This window comes from Aquarana catesbeiana, linkage group LG10, assembly GCF_042186555.1.
Source record: "Aquarana catesbeiana isolate 2022-GZ linkage group LG10, ASM4218655v1, whole genome shotgun sequence".
NCBI lineage: Eukaryota > Metazoa > Chordata > Amphibia > Anura > Ranidae > Aquarana > Aquarana catesbeiana.
Window position 1 is genome coordinate 23,171,375 of NC_133333.1, and position 14,094 is coordinate 23,185,468.

Below are 14,094 nucleotides of genomic sequence, written 5' to 3' on the forward strand. Positions count from 1 at the left end.
GTGTTGTGGCACCAGCACCAGTGCCTAAGGCCTAATTTTTCAGCTCCTGTTCAACAGGGGCATGTAATTACAATTCTTGATCTAATATTTCACAGCAGGGCCCTGTGAGGGCTTACAGTGTTGTGGCCACAGCAACACCTAAGGCCCAAATTTCTGCTGAGTATATAGGGCAGGACCCTACTTTCAAACATCTAACTTACAAACGACTCCTACTTGCAAACGGAAGGAGACAACAGGAAGTGAGATGAAATCTACCCCTAGGAAGGGAAATTCTCTCCTGTAAGAGTTAATATGGGAAAACAATTTCTCCTTTCCACTGATGCTTTCCAATCCTTGTTCCACAAAAAAACCCAAATTTTCAAAAAACATTTTTCATTGGGACAAAAAAGTGAGGTGAAATCTTCTGAAGAGGAGGAAAGACAGCAAAACAAATGTCACAGGGGTGATAACCCTTCCCTATGTTTTCCAAAAAGCTTAGAAAAGATTTTTTGGCTGGAGCTAAACACGTTAAAAATGTTCAAAATTACAAATAGATTCTACTTAACAACAAACCTACAGTCCCTGTCTTGTTTGCACCGCCTGTATACTGCTGTTCAGAGTATATAGGGCCTGGTGGCCCCACACCTTTCCTTATTTTAATTTGGGTGCGGGGTTCCCCTTAATATCCATACAAGACCCAAAGGGCCTGGTAATGGACTGGGGGGTACCCATGCCGTTTGTCTCACTGATTTTCATCCATATTGCCATGACCCGACATGACATTAAACCCGCAAGCAGTTTTAAATGAGATTTTTTCCTTTAAAAATGACATTTGGTGCAGGGACTGTTCTAAACATGGGAAACACGCGTCACTTTACAGGCATACTATAGACACCCCCCAGGTACGATATTTAAAGGAATATTTCACTTTTTTTTTTTACTTTAAGCATCATTAAAATCACTGCTCCCGAAAAAACGGCCGTTTTTAAAAGTTTTTTTTGCATTGATATATGTCCCCTGGGGTAGGACCCGGGTCCCCAAACCCTTTTTAGGACAATACCATGCAAATTAGCCTTTAAAATGAGCACTTTTGATTTCGAACGTTCGAGTCCCATAGACGTCAATGGGGTTCTAACGTTCGTGTGAACTTTCGGTCCGTTCGCGGGTTCTGGTGCAAACCGAACCGGGGGGTGTTCGGCTCATCCCTACTAGGTAAGCACTTCACTTGTCTTTTCTCCTTTCTATCCTTCTACCAACCTCTATGTCACCACCATGTCCTGCTGTCACATAGGGGCCAGTGGAAGGAAGCACAGAGTGCAGAGGGGGATTAATAAACCTTCACAGCCAGAATTTCTTAATTTTATGACAGGTTCAATTTAACAACACATGAGCTTCTTTTCTTCTATCTTTACAGCGTCACTATAAGGAGGATAGCTTTGTGAATCAAATCTTGAATTCATCTTTTGCATTATAGTCTGAATACTATTAAATAAGTACCTGTCACATACACATAAACATCTCTACTTTTGAGTTTATGGGAATTTATATCAATATTTATTCCTGGATAATAATCTTCTGTTTTTTCCACATTGATGATCTTTATGGAGCAATTATTTCCTGTATTCCCAGTAAAAAATGTCCGTCCTTTATATTCATCGGCCACATCACTCGGGGTTTTATTGTTGAAGATTTTGGCTTGATCACTTTTTGAGTACCAGAAGAAATTAAAATCTTTAGCATCTTCAGGATGGGTGAATGTGCAGGGGATGTCCACACAGGAACCTTTCAAAACACCAATAGTGGGTGGGAATGTAAACTTCCAGTCCTCACATGATCCGTCTTCAGAGCAACCTGAGAGAAGAAATTTTTTTTGAAAAAAAAAAAAAAAAAAAAAAAATATATATATATATATATATATATATATATATATATATATATATATATATATATATATATATATATATATATATATTCACTTGTAGAGGAGAACCGCACTCTGCTTACAGTTTAGTGCCAGCAATCAGGTGTTCCCACCTTGTATATAGAAAAAAGTCCAAGAGGTTGCTGCACTTAAAAACTTCTTTGCTTTATTTCACAATATCTTCAGGAGAGATTTACAAAGCAAGTATAATCCTTTCAAGCAATATCAAAGGCAACAAATGCCTACACAGTTTCAGACATGAGTAGATTCAGATATGGATGGATGGATGGATTACGTTTCGGGCTAGTCAGTGCTTCATTGTGCTTCAATGGATCTCAGGAAGGGGGTAAGCTGACTAGCCCGAAATGTAATCCATCCATCCATCCATATCTGAATCTACTCATGTCTGAAACTGTGTAGGCATTTGTTGCCTTTGATATTGCTTGAAAGGATAATACTTGCTTTGTAAATCTCTCCTGAAGATATTGTGAAATAAAGCAAAGAAGTTTTTAAGTGCAGCAACCTCTTGGACTTTTTTATATATATATATATATATATATATATATATATATATATATATATATATATATATATATTCCATCAAAACGTGAGCAAACTTCCAATCTCAGTCTACTACAAATTGCCTGCCTATGAATGGAAGGCCATGGAGATACTATAAAATCTGAGAAGCTCATTGTATAAATTATGTATTTGTCATTATATAATGGACTTTTGGGATGCTGAAGGAACACGTAGTCAAAAGTTCTATTAAAGGGGATTTACCCAATAACTTTTATTGATATACAATTAAAAATTAGCTATACAAATATCCAGGCCCGGACTGGGACAAAAAATAGGCCCAGGCATTTTGGATTGAGCAGCCCATGACATGTTAACCGGCCCCTTCCCCACTCTCAACCCTGACAGATTCCCTGAGAGAGGGGAGGGGGGAACCCAGCAGAGGTGTGGGGGGGGGGGGGGTGAGGTGGGACCAGAAAAGAGCATGGTGGGATGGAGAGCACAGAGAAGAACCTTGAGAACATGGGGTGGGGCGAGAGCACAGGGAGGAAGAGAAGAGCACAAGGGGCAGTGGAGAGCATGGAGGGAGGTTGAGAGCACGGGGGGAGGTGGAGAGCACAGGAAGGGCAGCAGAGAGCATGGGGGGAAGGTGGAAAGCACAGGGGGGGCTGGTGGAGAGCATGGGGGGAAGGTAGAGAGCACAGGGGGGGCTGGTGGAGAGCATGGGGGGAATGTAAAGAGAACATGGGGGGAGGTGGAGAGCACAGGGGGGCTGGTGGAGAGCAGGGGGAGGTGGAGAGCACAGAGAGGGTGGCAGAGAGCATGGGGGGAGATGGAGAGCACAGGGGGCTGGTGGAGAGCATGGGGGGGGTGTGAAGAGCACAGGGAGGGCTGCAGAGAGCATGGGGGGAGATGGCGAACACAGGGAGGGCAGCGGAGAGCATGGGGGGAGATGTAGAGCACAGGGAGGGCGGCAGAGAGCATGGGGGGAGATGGAGAGCTTTGGGGGAGGTGGAGAGCACAGGGGGGAGGTGGAGAGCACAGGGAGGCTGGTGGAGAGCATGGGGGAGGTGGAGAGCACAGTGAGGGCAGCGGAGAGCATGCGGGTAGGTGGAGAGCACAGGGAGGGTGGCAGAGAGCATGGGGGGAGATGGAGAGCACAGGGAAGGCGGAGGAGAGCATGGGGGGATTTGGAGAGTGCATGAGGGGTGGCGAGCACAGGGAGGGCGGCAGAGAGCATGGGGGGAAGGTGGAGAGAATGGCGGGATGTGAAGAGCACATGGGGGAGGTGGAGAGCACGGGGAGGGCAGCGGAGAGCATGGGGGGAGGTGGAGAGCACAGGGAGGGTGGCAGAGAACATGGGGGGAGATGGAGAGCACAGGGAAGGTGGCAGAGAGCATGGGGGGAGATGGAGAGCACAGGGATGATGGCGGAGAGCATGGGGGAAGATGGAGAGCACAAGGAGGGCGGCGGAGAGCATGGGGGGAGATGGAGAGCACAGGGAGGGTGGCAGAGAGCATGGGGGGAGATGGAGAGCACAGGGAGGGTGGCGGAGAGCATGGGGGGAGATGGAGAGCACAGGGAGGGCGGCGGAGAGCATGGGGGGAGAAGGAGAGCACAGGGAGGGCGGCAGAGAGCAGGGGGGAGAAGGAGAGCACAGGGAGGGCGGCAGAGAGCATTGGGGAGGTGGAGAGCACTGGGGGGGTGGCAAAGAGCATGAGGAGGCAAAGAGTATGGGTGGTGTGGAGAGCCCAGGGGGGGGCAGCAGAAATAAGCAGGATAGGAGAAGCGGTGGGGGCGGCTGCATATAGAACAATCATTCTCTCCATCTTCCTCCTGCAGTCTCCTGCTTCTCCTCTACCTCTCGCAGGCATTCTGATACTGCAGGAGGAAGATGGAGAGAATGATCGTTCTATATGCAGCCGCACCCACCAATCCTCCTATCCAGGTTACAAGGGGGTGGCAGAGAGCACGGGGCTGCACTCACGTTTTCTGTTATCGGCTTCAAGTTGTTAGCAGCAGCAGGTGTCTGCTCTGGCTCCTCCCCCTTCACAGTCACGCCGCCTGGCACTGACGGCTGACCTATACAGGCAGCCGCAGAAAGCTCTAGCTCCACCCCCCTCTATGTTTACATCCCCCCAGCGCTGATGGAGTTTAACTGGCAGCCGGGCGGCCGCAGAGAGGCTGCATTAGCGGCGCGGGCTCAAAGAGCCCTGTGACCCGCAAGGACTTGCAGCCTGGTGGCCCAGGCAGCCGAGGCCCACCGGGCAAGTGCCCGGTTTGCCCTATGGCCAATCCGGGCCTGCAAATATTCACACCTATGTGGTATGGATATTTATATATCTAATTTTTAACGGTATAGCAATAAACATTACTGGGTTAATCCCTTTTGATAAAACCTTTGATTACATGTAACTTCAGCACCATGAAAGTCTATCATACAATAACAAATACTTTCTGTAATAATGCAGGATGTTGGTGCTATTGTATAAGTCCAATACACTCCCCTCATTTTCATTGGATAAAAGGGTTCCTGTGCATGACATCCTGTATTTCTAAAATAAAAATATATAAAGAAGGAGGTAAATAGAACATTAACGAAGAAAAACTGAACCAATTGAATTGCATTGAAACAGATTTAGAAGATAAGCCCCGTAGCTCCCAACTGTCCCCCCAATTGTCATACTTATTTAGAGATGAAATTCAACCTCAGAACTGTCACTGAACCTAGAATTCCTAAGGAGCAATTTTGAAAAGACAAGTAATAAAATGAGAAAATCCTACACTAAAATTAGTGCACAAATATCACAATATAATCAAAACAGCTGCACTCACTATTACCAACACAAAAAAATAATATATAACACAAATACACCTAAAAAAGTGTTGGACTTTTATAAAAATTATCAATACAAAATATATTGACGTGATAGTGTCAGCAATTCGAACATTGGAATTATATATGCCTATAAAGTTCACCAAAGTCCCTAAATAAAAGAAGACAGAAGTGCACCGAGAGAAAAGACAGTATCTCCAAATCATGAGATAAAATTCCTCTTTACCTTCACTGCTGTGCACCAGCTTGTCACAAAAAAAAACCTTTTCCTTCAGTTATACTTTAACCATGGCTTTTTTCTCAAACAATAGGTGCTGGAACTCAACCACGACCCCCCCAACCCCTCCCCCCACACACACCCTCCAAATCACATCAAATAGTGGGTGTGGTCAGTCAAATTTCAGGAACAGTAGGAGGGTCTTAAAGGTCAATAAATACAAGGATTGCATTACACACAGAGTGCAGAGCTGCCACTTGTAAACACAGAAACCGGACTTTTGTGTATACAAGTGATTGTGGTGAGCAGGGAGCAGAGGGTCTGAGCCAGAGGTGGTGGAGCTGAGTTCCCCCTGAAAAAAAGCCCTGTAACTATTTTTTTTAACAACATTACCTGTGACTTTGACCTGGACACTCTGGCTCTTATTAAGCTTGTATGAATTTGTCTTTTCACTTATTCCTGGATAAAACTGTTCTGTTTCTTTCACATCCTTGATTCTCAGTGAGCAGCTGTTTGTTCCTTCAGCCAGAAGACTTGTCCATCCTCTGTACTCTTCTATAACCTGAGAGGGGTCTTTACTATTGAAGATCTGGGGGTATCCTATACTTTGATACTTATACCAAATCAAATTGACCTCACTGAGGTCTATAGGAGCAGTGAATGTGCAGGGAATGGTCACATCAGAATTCTTCAGTGCTTTAATGGAGTCTGGAAATGAGAAGGACCATTCCTTTCTGTCCTCATCTGATGACACCTCTATGAAAAACAAAAACAGAGATAATTCCACATCAGTGTAAAATGTATCATAGATAATAAGGGCGAGGAATTGAAGCCAAGCCTAATAACAATGCTTACAGGTCATGTTTTTTTTTTTTTCCTTCATGAAACAGGTTCCTCTTGAGAAAGTAGCAATGTACTTGTTTTGAATCCATATTGTAGCAAGATCATTAACCACTTCAACCCCAGACGATTTGGCTGCTCAATAACCAGAGCATTTTTTGCGATTCGGCACTGCACCGCTTTAACCGACAATTGCGCGGTTGTGCGCCGCTGTACCCAAACAAAATTGGCGTCCTTTTTTTCCCACAAATAGAGCTTTCTTTTGGTGGTATTTGATCTGTTCATTGGAAGCATAGTAAACACTTTATTATGCCACAGTTACAAATGAACAGACTCAGTGATCGGTACATATCACTGACTCTGACCGCCCACCACATATATACTGCGGCAGGGCGGCTCTATTGCGCGAGAAGACGTACCTGTATGTCGTTTCATGCAATAGATAGTGTGGGCGCGCGCCCGCTGCACAGAGGAGGAGCCGATGCGCGTGCTTGGCAGGTCCGATTTTCGCCGGCCACCCACGATTGCAGTTCAGAGAGGCAGGACGGGGATCTGCCTACGTAAACAAGCTGGACCCCCATTCTGCCAGGGGACAGCATGGAGATCTGCTGTTCCTAGTGATCAGGAACAGCGATCTCTGTGTTGTTCTGTCAGCACTTCCCCTACACAGTACAAAACACACTGAGGGAACACAGTTAACCCTTTGATCGCCCCTGTAGTTAACCCCTTCCCTGCCAGTGTCATTTATACAGTGATCGGTGCATTTTTTTTAGCTCTGATCACAGTATTGGTGTCACTGGTCCCCAAAAAGTGTCTCTTAGAGTCAGATTTGTCCACCGCAATGTCGCAGTCCCACCAAAAAATCGCAGATCGCTGCCATTACCAGTAAAAAAAATAAAACAAATTAAAAGTCCATAAATCTATTCCCTATTTTGTAGACGCTATAACTTTTGCGCAATCCATTCAATATACGCTTATTGGGATTTTTTTTACCAAAAATATGTAGAAGAATGCATAATGGCATAGACTGATGAATACATTTTAAAAAAGGGGGAGTATACCCAGGAGAACGAAACAAATGGACTTTGTAGGCACCAATCATAAAAAATCAATGTAAACTTTTATTTATACAAAAAAGTAAAAAAACATAGACATAAACATTTTTTAAAAAAGAAACGCAATACATTGCGAGAAATGGTAATGTGTGTTACCACATAGATATATGAGAACGGATCAGGGAATAACCCCTACACAAAAGGAGGGGATACACCCCCTCCGTTCCCACTAAATGACCTCAAACTGATAAAGCTCAGTATAGCTCTACATGTTTCGCAAATTTGAATGCTTCTTCAGGAGCTTGTTTGGGTTACCTGTAATGGGGAATAATAAAGAAAGAGAAAAGACACACACCAAAAACATAGGATAACATATTGAATACATTTGTTTTTTTATTTATTTATTTTTGGATATGTATTATAGCAGAAAGTAAAAAATATATATATATATTTTCAAAATTGTTTAGAGCAAAAAAAAAATAAAAACCACAGAGGGGTTCAAATATCACCAAAAGAAAAGCTCTATTTGTGAAAAAAAAGAACATCAGTTTTATTTGGGTACAGCGTCGCTCGACTGCGCAATTGTCAGTTAAAGTAATGCAGTGCTGTATTGCAAAAAATGGCCTGGTCATTAAGGGGGTATATCTTCAGGGGCTGAAGTGGTTAAAGTGGTTGTAAAGCCACTTGTCATGTCCCCACAATCCACTCTCTTAGGTAACAATATGTGCCCCCCTGTATATCCTTTATTAAAAAAAAAATCTGATTTCTACCTTATTTCAGAGCACCTCCCGGCGTTCACGTGACCAATCGCCTCTCTCCTCTCCCAGTCTGACAGCTACAGGAGGAGAGAGGTGGGCGGTCACGTGAGCGCCGGGAGGCGCTATGAAATAAGATAGAAATCGTTTTTTTATAAATAAATGTAGCACCCTTCTAGGTAGGTGCTAGAGAGTATATATATATATATATCGTTTTCATCTTTTCTGCTTAACAGAAATGCAGACAGGCAAATTTAGGTGCTGTCTGCTTAACAGAGAGCAGTGATTGATTAGTGAGGTCTGCTCAGTGTGCTCAGGGTGCTCTGGGTGCGGGTCATGCTGTCTTGATGTTTCCCACTGATCCAATAGGAAAAAGGCATATTTGACAGTGAGAGAAAACCTGGCAGATGAGAGCATGAATGCAGATACAGCCCTGGCCAATTAGAAGGGGATGTGCCCCAAGGAATGCTGGGTTCCTGTATATAAGTCCGAGGAGCACATGGGCTCCGGGTTTCAGTCCAGCCCACCTCTAATGCCCCGTACACACGGTCGGACATTGATCGGACATTCCGACAACAAAATCCTAGGATTTTTTTCGACGGATGTTGGCTCAAACTTGTCTTGCATACACACGGTCACACAAAGTTGTCGGAAAATCCGATCATTCTGAACGCGGTGACGTAAAACACGTACGTCGGGACTATAAACGGGGCAGTAGCCAATAGCTTTCATCTCTTTATTTATTCTGAGCATGCGTGGCACTTTGTGCATCGGATTTGTGTACACATGATCGGAAATTCCGACAACGGATTTTGTTGTCGGAAAATTTTATAGCCTGCTCTCAAACTTTGTGTGGAAAATCCGATGGAAAATGTGTGATGGAGCCCACACACGGTCGGAATTTCTGACAACAAGGTCCTATCACACATTTTCTGTCAGAAAATCCGACCGTGTGTACGGGGCATAAGAAGTGTCAGGGCTGGGCTCAGCCCTTCCTTCTCTGAGCTGGCCTCTCAGCTGTCGGCTAATTGCCAGCACCTATCTCTCTCCACAGTTACTCAGCTGTTGCTGATAACCTGTTCGTCAGTTCTGCTTACTTAAGCCGTCCAGTCCGGAAGATCTCTGCTTTTGCCTTGGTCAACATCACAGAGATGTCTGCGCTCCTGTTTAAAGATTGGCTTTGCTGACATCCCTTGTGGATCCAGATCCTGCTTGCTGTTTGACTACATTGATCCCTGACTTCTGGCTTGGCTGACTATCCGTTCCCGTTGAACTTTGGCTATGTTTTGACTACATTTGTTCTTTTTACAGTGCTATATAAAGGATTTACAGGATTTACAGTGGGGCACATATTCTTACCTAACAGAGTGGACTGTAGGAACATGACACTGTTATGACAGCAGCAGGAGGGGAGGATTGGGGAGCAGATTGGAACTGACAGGCAGGGACAGAGGGGTGAAGAGGACAGCGGACGACAGAGGAGAGCTGCGGATGATGGAGGCACGTAAAATGACCAGTGTCAGGGCTCAGCAGCCATGATACACCGTGGTCAGTTTACAGGGGGGAGGGCAGAACCAGGCAGGATCATCCTGGTATTTTAGGTGATAGAAAGAGACAAATTACATGGCACAAGCACTGTATAACATGCTGTAAAGGAATAGGATCCTTTTTTTTTTTTTTTTAGGGTTACGAACACTTTAAATCAACCCAAGGTCAGTCTTTTCATTAGCCAAAACAAAGCTGTTTCTTCACCTCTACAAATGTGGTCTCAGTTAATTCTACGTGGTACAACTCTCTGGCACTAGTGAAATGCTTTAGAGAAATTAGGTTGACAGGACACTGCTATGTCCAAATACAAAAAAAAATGAAGGAATCCATAACATTTTCCTATTCAAGAAGAAACTTAGTAAAATACAAATAAAGATTCAGAACAGCAGATAAACTAATATTAAAACATAGCCGTACCTCCTTGGATCTCCTTATGCTTGATTACAGCTCGTAGAGCCATTTTTAACCACTTGCTTACTGGGCACTTAAACCCCCTTCCTGCCCAGATCAATTTTCAGCTTTCAGCGCTGTCACTCTTTGAATGAAAATTGCGCGGTCATGCAACATTGTACCCAAATAACATTTTTATCTTTTTTTTTTACACGAATTGAGATTTCTTTTGGTATTTAATCACTGCTGGGTTTTTAATTTTTTTGCTAAAAAAAAACAACAAAAGACCGAAAATTTTGAATAAATAAAAAAACGTTTCATAGTTTTTTATAAAGTTTTTAAAAACAGGTCATTTTTCTCCTTCATTGATGTGAGCTGATGAGGCTGCACTGATGGACACTGAAAGGTGGCACTTATAAACACTGGTGAGGAGGCACTGATGGGCACTGATAGGTGGCACTGAGGAGTGGCACTGATGGGCACTGATGGTTGGCACTGGTGAGTGGCACTGAAGGGCATTGATAGGTGACACTGAAGGGTACTGATAGGTGGCACTGATGGGCACTAATGGGTGGCACTGATGGGCACTGGTAGGCTCTGATAGGTGACACTGATAGGCAGCACTGATCGGTGGCACTGATGATGAGGCACTGATGGGCATTGATTGGCAGCACTGGTAGGCATTGATAGGTGGCTAGAGTGGACAAATGTAGGTGGCACTGTGGGCACTAGTAGGTGGTACAGTGGGCACTGGTAGGTGGCACTGATGGGTACTGATAGGTGGCACTGGCAGGTGGCACTGGTGGGCACAGATGAGGCAGCTGCAGCTCTCTGCGTGAGGGACCGATGTCCCTCTGACAGAAACCGATTATCGATCTTCTGTTTACATCATGTGATCAGCTCTCATTGGCTGACAGCTGATCACGTGGTAAGGGGCCGGGATTGGATCTGATCTGTGATCAGCTGAGTCTCATAGACTCAGTGATCACAGGGACGCGCAGACAGCGCATGCTCAGGAGGAAGTCTATGGATGCCCTCCCGGCAATTAGCGCGCGGGCGGCAAGAAGTTAAAGTCTTTGACATCACCTATAATTCCTAAAGTGACTTTGGTAAAAGAAGAGATGAAGTCCATAATGTATATTGAAAAGCAAGACACGATAACTCAAGCCTTCAGCCCCACAATACGCTTTTTCACCAGATATAAACCTTTAATGGAATTTACATTATTGAACTCTGAAATTTCTCAATTAACGACATCATTTCTTGAGCCCGGGTTCAGACTGCTGCACCTTCAAAGTCACGCAGCTACTGCGCGACTTTGAAGTCGGACCTCGGTCTGACTTCGGCACAACTTGCATGAGACTTCTTTAACAGAAGTTAATGCAAAGTGGACTAAAGTCGGACCAAAAGTAGTGCAGGAACCTTTTTCTAAGTTGGAGCGACTCAAGTCCCACCGATTAGAACGGTTCCATTTCACTAAATAGGGTCCAGCTTCTGATGCGACAAGTGCTCCAAAGTCGGAGCGCTTGTCGCATCACCGTGACCCGAGCCTTATACTGAATGGTATACTAAAGCAAACTTGTATACCCGCCCGGAAAGATTAAAGATCTCACAAAATCATCCCTCACATCTTGCAGTTCTTACCCCTTAAGAGAATGCGAAAACAATACAATTGGTTAGATTTCACAGCTATAATCCACAATGTATTATTACTTAAAGTGGAGTTCCGCACACAAAAAAAAAAATTCATTAATGTGCATAAAAAAATTAAAAAAATTTTTTTTTGAGAAAATGTTTTTTTTAACTCACCTCTTAATGCCTGTTGCTAGGGGGTCCCTCGTAGTCTGCCTCCTTCAGCACCTGGGCTCTTGACGTCACTTCCCTCAGCGCAGGAAAGGAGATCAGCTCTCCCCCCTCCCTCTACGCAAACATCTGGGACTCGTGACAGGTGACGTGATGTGGCGCGGCTCGCGCATGTGCAGTGGGTGCCCGACTATGAAGCCACAGCCGGGCGTCCACAGTTACAATGCCGGTGCCCTCGAGCCGAGGGGGAGACGATTGGGGCTTTGTTCCCCCGCATCGCTAGACCCTGGGACAGGTAAGTGTCCAATTATTACAAGTCTGCAGTATTTGTAGCTGCTGACTTTTATTTTTATTTTTTTAAGCGGAACTCTGCTTTAAGACAGAAGATGTCAATGTTGGTTTATTGGATTTATTTTCCTTAGTACATCCACTGGAAAAGTCTTTACTACTGTTAGCAAAGTTATATATTTTGAGCAAAAAAGATGTCTACTAATCCATGCTTCCACCATGGTTATAATTCTTTTTCTTTGGTTAAATAAGGCCTGGTCCACACCTATGCAGGTTGCAGTTAATGCATATTACAGGTGCATTTTGCATTTTTAAATATACATTTTTGATCCATTGAAGTGTATGAAACCAAAAACCAAAAACACATCTGTGCATGTCCATAAAATGCACAGATGTGAACATGACCCATAGGAAATCATGTTGAATGGACTGTAGTGTGTTTCTGCAAAACTAAAAAAAAAAATGCTTAGGTGTAAATCAGGCCTTATGCCGCATACACACGAGCAGACTTTTCGACCAGACTGGTCCGACGGTCTATCCGACGGACTTTTGACGGACTTTCCTAGCGAACGGACTTGCCCAAACATGATCACAGCAAAGTCCGACGGATTTGTACGTGATGACGTACGACCGGACTAAAATAAGGAAATGGATAGCCAGTAGCCAATAGCTGCTCTAGCCTCGGTTTTAGTCCGTCGGACTAGCATACAGATTTTTCGACCAGACTCGAGTGCGTCGGAAAGATTTGAAACATGTTTTATTTCTAGGTCCGTCGGACTTTTGGGAAAAAAAAGTCCGCTGGAGCCCACACAGGATCGAATTGTCCGACGGAGTCCGGTCCACCGGACCAAGTCTGCCGTAAAGTCCGCTCATGTGTATGCGGCATTAGTTTTGAGTCTTCATAATATACCAATGCATAAGGTCTTTGGTTTTTACTTTTTGCCAGAAGCTCAGACAAAAAAATTAAACGGCAACATGGTTGGTTATTGTCTAATTAACATGACAAAGTAAAGTCTTATCATTTTTTTCTTTACTTATGTTGTTTATTGTATTATATATTTTTTACATTTTGCTGTACAATGTGAAAATTCAAAAAAATTTAGCAAAAAAAAAACAAAAAAACAACATAGCCATAAAATATGCTGGAAATTGATAAGAAAGCATTCATTCTATTCTAATTATATTACCTTGAAGAAGAAATATGAAAATGCATCCTAACAAGTAACAGGACGCCGGTTTCATTGTTCAGAGTTCTGTTTCTCTTTCTTTTCTTGTGTTCACTTATATTTACTTCTCTACAGAAAGGTAAAAGCGTAATTAGTCACTCGTTGATTACAAAACAAGGGGAACATCTTTACACATTGGCAAAAATCTTTAAAAAGTAGAATGTAGTTGCAAGTTATTTACAAACTTCATCATGTCTGCCTGTGTTGCTGTTGGAGAGTTCCCCTAATTTCCTCTTTGACTGGAAATCTCTGTAAAGAAATCTCAGACAGCAGTAAGAAGCTGATAGGAGGTCTAACCCTTCCCCCACTCTATCCTAACCTACAAAGAAAAATTTAGGCTGGACATAGACTTTAACTGGTCCAGGTGCAGCATTGCATACTATAATCCATCCAATGATCTTTTACATTTTTAAAGGATAATTTTTCATTTAGCACATACAGCTATAGTGTCAACTCTTGCCAACAATATTATCAAGTTTACAAATCAAATGTAAGTATGTAAAGATAGTCCTGGTCCTAAACGTATCATCTGTAATACATCGGTGCTTACATTCACTTCTCCCTTTCTATAGCCATAAATAATCAGTCAAGTATTTGTTCTTACTTTTGCATTGACCATCAAAGGTTCCTGTGGTAGGTCAGACCATGTTTGTAACCTCTCTTGTAACCACGTCCTCTCCTCTATGGCTACCTTAACTGTACCAGTTAAAAATAATT

The 14,094-nt window shown here is 43.6% G+C and overlaps 1 protein-coding gene across 1 annotated transcript in view; it reads right to left on the reverse strand.

Moving 5' to 3' along the window:
• Positions 1–5,869: 5,869 nt before the first annotated feature.
• LOC141110450 (uncharacterized) overlaps positions 5,870–14,094 on the reverse strand; it is a 50,048-nt gene continuing 41,823 nt past the window's right edge. Inside the window, exons 10-11 of the transcript XR_012236295.1 lie at positions 13,339–13,446; positions 5,870–6,228 (exon numbers count right to left, since the gene is read on the reverse strand). The gene's annotated coding sequence lies outside the window, so the exon portion shown is untranslated. The remainder of the gene's footprint in view (positions 6,229–13,338; positions 13,447–14,094) is intronic.